Here is a 4933-nt window from a genome sequence, read left to right as displayed (position 1 = left end):
AAAACACTAATATGTAAGTCTTTTAGAATGGGTATGTTCCAAGTATTAAACTATTCATTGTTAAATTTACTGGCAAAGTGGTGCAAAGCATTGCAGGTTGAATTATCTGAATTTTGCAGAGGGTAAAAGGAGGAATGCTGTGTGTAATAATCCTACCGAGGCCAGTCTTCCGTCACCAATCACCCTTTTATTTGCAGTGATAACTGAATGCTATTCAACAGCTATAGAGAACAGATCAATTCCAAGACCATCGACTGCTGGTCTGAGTGGAGCCAGCTCGTTTTAAACCCCCCCATTGCTCCTTCCCTATTGGTTGAGCCTCCACTCTTCCAATAAGGGGCTCTTTCAATGAGGTGCACGAGGAGATGCATTGATGATCCCCCTTGGCCATCATAACGTGTGTGTCCCCCCCCCCCCCCCCCCCTCAAGTCCATTTCTCCCCCACTCCGATCAGCCTGAAGTGGTTGGGGGCAGGACTGGATCAAGGGGTGTGAAACAAATGGGAGACCTTCGCTTTCGAAGAAAGCACCGCAAAGCCACCAACTCTGGCTCTTCTTGAGGTCTCGCTTCAGTAGAGATGTCGATCTCTTCTGCTTCCATGTTGTAGTCGCTATCTTCATTACCCGGAGTGGCAGGCATGGGGTTGACCTCCATGTGTGGTTTGGTGCTGGCAGTGGCCAACCCCATGGCCGGTAACGAGGTCTGTAATGGCACAGGCTCCCTCCTCCGGAAATGGTCCAGGTGTTTTCTGACAATCTTGCCCTGCACTGAGACATTATAGGACATGGGCCCTGCTTTTTCTGCTATAATCTTGGGGACCCAACTGGGGCTGTCCTCGAAGTTCCTCACGTGGACTGGGTCACCAGTTTTGAATGGTGTGTATCTGTCCTTGCAGAACCATCAGAAGAATCGCAGTTGTTCTTCTAGGTCTGTTGTTGGGGCTCCTCCCTCCCAGCCGGGTTTAGGAAAAGTAAACTTAATCTTGTCTGAAGCCTCCATCCCATTAACAATTCCACTGGCGTGATTCCTGTCATTCTGAGGGGGATAGCCCTGTAGTCGAATAAAAATCACGCCAGTTTGGTCCCTATGGACACTGCAGGTTGCTTCTCCATGTTGAGCTTAAGGATCTGCACTGCCCATTCAGCCAACCCGTTTGATGACGGGTGATAGGGAGCTGTCCAAATGTGTTTTGATTCCGCTGGAAAGCATGAAGGTGTGAAACTTGGTGCTAGTAAAGGCAGTGCCCTTGTCAGACACCAGGACATCGGGTATCCCCTGGGGCGTGCAGCAACTTTGTCATAGTTTCTCAATGGGAGCTTGGGAAGTGGTGGATCCACACGATGTATCTCCCAGCATTTGGAATGCGCATTGACCATGATCTGGAACATGAAGCCCAAAAAAGGCCCTGCAAAGTCTACATGCAATTGCACCAGGGCCCACCAGGCAACTCCCATGGATCTTGAGGAGGTGGGGCAGGGGGAAGAGCTTTTGATTCTCTTGGCATAGCTCTCAATGTTTGACTAAGTCGGTAATGTCGGCCTGGCCACCAAACCAGCTCCTGGCTAGCATTTTCATCTTGGAAATCCCAGGGTGGTTATGGTGTTAATTCCATAAGTATCGGACATCGCCCTGGGTGAGGGATAACAAGGCAGGAACCTGAGAGGATGATGCAATTCTCAACCCCCACTCAGCTCGTCTTTCTTCATCCAGTCATGTTTCACTTCACCTGAGGGCTGTCCTCTGAATTCCCCATGTAATGTTATGATTTTAGATAGGACTGGGTGGGACCTTTTGTGTCCAGGCCTTGAATTGCCTTGCAGACACTGACAAGTTGTCCAAAAAGTTGAGAGTCAGCAGACTTCTTCCATAGTCAGTGATAAAGCTGGACATCTGAGCAACAGCAGATGACTCAATGCATCGGCATTAGCTATCTAGGTCCTGGGGCGGTGCTATAGGAGGTTTTCATAAGTTGTCAATAGCATAGCTCATGTCCAACTTTGAAAATGTTTGGCCTCCAGTTAATCGGGTGTACAGGTCTTCAATCCAGAGCATGGGGAATCTGTCAAGTTTAGAAACATTCTATTGACCGTAAGCTTATAGTCTCAACACAGTCAAGCAGATTTATCATGCTTAAAGACTGGAACAACAGGCACGGCCCACTCCGCGAACTGTATGAGTTTTATTATGCCTAGCTTTTCCAGGCATTCCAGTTCTGTCTCGAACAGGGAGTATGGAACTGGTCTCGCTCTAAAATACTTAGATGTATCATCAGAGTTGATGTAAATCTTTGGCTCCCTTTATTTTTCCAAGCCCCGCTAGAAATTCACCACAGTACTTCCCCTGTGCCTAGCCTAAAGATTTTCAGCCAGTTCAGTCCGATGCATTGGAGCCAATCTCTCCTCATGAGGCTGGGTCCTTGTCCCTGTACAGTGATGAGTGGAAGTCGAGCTGACTGCTGCCTGTAAGTCACTAGGGTCACTGTGATGCCCTTTATCTGCAATGGTTCCCACTTACGGGTGGCCAGCCTGGCCTTTGTGCTTTCTAGGTTCAGGAGCTGAATACCAGCCTGGAGGTGGTGGTCAAAAGTTTGTTCCCCGGACCACAGCCCTCGTATCCACTTCAATTTTTCCACCTCCATATTGTTGGCCCTTAAAAAGTAACACATGCACTCTCTGTATTGGGCCTAACTTTTTATACTTGTATTGTTGGCTTCAAGTTTCCCAAAAAGAAGCATTTTCTAACTGGAAGATTACTTGTCTCGATAGTAAAGATGCTTCGGAGGGAAGTAAAAAAAATTGGTTTACTCCTCGTCGCCAATGTAATATTCTTAACAGGGCCAGTCTTCAGCACCTTCAATGGCTACAGAGTGCAGGTCAGTCCCAAGTCTATCAACAGCCAGCCTGAGTGAAGCCAGCTGGTTTTAAACCACCCCCCCCACTCCCCGCTCCTTCCCTATTGGGTAAACCTCCACTCACCTAATAGGGGAGCTTGTATTCTGCAAGGCCCATAGGGTGATCTATTGATGATACTCCTTGGCCATCATAAAACTGTGCCTGCATAGTTCTTCCTTCTCTATCCCTTCAAAACTAATCCTTTTACATACCAGCTGCTAAGTAAACAAGAGACACCAACCTTATGGCCCTTCCCCTTTTACACATGCTCTAGTTTCAGGCCTCCTGAGGTCATTTCCTATTAACTGCTAGACAGGATGACATTTGCTGGAAATATATTCTCTTGGCAAACACCAGGCATAAGTTGCTTTTGTCTCTAAAGCTAACAGCATGCTGCCTAAACCTGAGTGATGTCTGCGCGGCTGCATTATCCATCCAACTGTTGCAAAGCACCACTGATCTCAAATACATGCCACGTGGCTACAAACAAATTGATTATGCCTCTGGGAATCTTGCATTCAGCATATTAGCAAGACTGGGATACAGAAATGGACCAGTTGTTAATGCACAACAATGTGGAATAGAGAAGTAAGTGAGGCTGGTTTGGCTGAAAGATTGTGGGAGGAATAGATCATTTGTGCACATAATTCTTTTTATAAAATTATCCAATTTTAGGTAAGGAAACAGTGCAGCTGTTTCAGTAAATGTTTGCAAATAGTTCCTAATGGTCTGAGTTCTTAAGTTAACCAGCTGTTCAGTGTCGCAATTTGTATTTTTATGCTTTTAAACCAACATGACGCAACTCGACAAAGAAAGGAAAAACAGCTTCTTTGCACCCTTTCTCTGCTCCCCACCTCCCCATTGAATCCAATTGATGAAAAGCTAAGTCATGACTATGCATGATTTTTGTTGAAGCATATCTTCACAGCCACACTGTTTTACCCTTCTGTGAATAGTGGAGGAAGTGGTGGAAGGATTTCTGAACTGATTAGCAGCCCGGTGGACCGTGATATGAATGTTCCTTCTGTGGCCAACAAGTCCTGGTGTTGAACTTGAACCCAGATCTTCGGGTGGTACTGCTGCACTACATGACCTCCATAGCTCATGAATGTCGCAGGAAATCTCCACTCTGTGTGGAGTCAGTTGAGGCAATGGTATGACTGCTATAATTAGCATTGTGCCTGAGAGTTAGGGAGGGGAAATAAAGCCAAGACTCCTGGTTTGATTTGATTTGATTTATTATTGTCACATGTATTGGAATACAGTGAAAAGGATTGTTTCTTGTGCGTGCACTATACAGGCAAAGCATACCATTCATAGAGTACATGGGGAGAAGGAAAGGAGAGTATAGTGTTACAGTCATACCTAGGGTGTAGAGAAGGATTAGCTTAATTTTATAAGAGTGTAGTTTTAAAAGCACAGAACAAGAGAAAAGGATAGAATTAGAGGGTATACTGGGGACAGCTTGCAAGAAGTCGCCACGCCCTGGAGCCATCATTTTCATTCATTTAAAAAATCGTAAGTCACAGAATTCCTTTGGAAAATATTAGAGCAGTTCTATAATCTGTAAAATATTCTACTTGTAATATCAATGAACTGTACACAGTACATAGATACAATTCTTTAGACATGGATTGTTGACACTTTTTAAAACATCGAGGGCATCCTGAAACCAGTTGTACAAAGAAACCCCCCCCCCCCCCGTCCCCCACTTCTGTTGCGACACTACGGACTTCCTACAGAAGCTCAGCACACATGGAACAATTGAACCAGGAGCACTCCTCGTCACAATGGATGTCTCGACACTCTACACCAGCATCCCCCACAACAACAGCATTGCTGCAACTGCCTCAGTACTCAACGCCGACAACTGCCAATCTCCAGATGCAATTCTATAACTCATCTGCTTCATCCTGGACCACAACGTCTTCACCTTCAACAACCAGTTCTTCATCCAGGCACATGGAACAGCCATGGAGACCAAATTCGCACCTCAATATGCCAACATCTTCATGCACAGGTTCGAACAAGACCTCTTCACC

The sequence above is a fragment of the Mustelus asterias genome, chromosome 25 (assembly GCF_964213995.1).
Source record: "Mustelus asterias chromosome 25, sMusAst1.hap1.1, whole genome shotgun sequence".
NCBI lineage: Eukaryota > Metazoa > Chordata > Chondrichthyes > Carcharhiniformes > Triakidae > Mustelus > Mustelus asterias.
The sequence above is the reverse complement of the archived record's forward strand: the minus strand, read 5'-3'. Positions refer to the sequence as shown.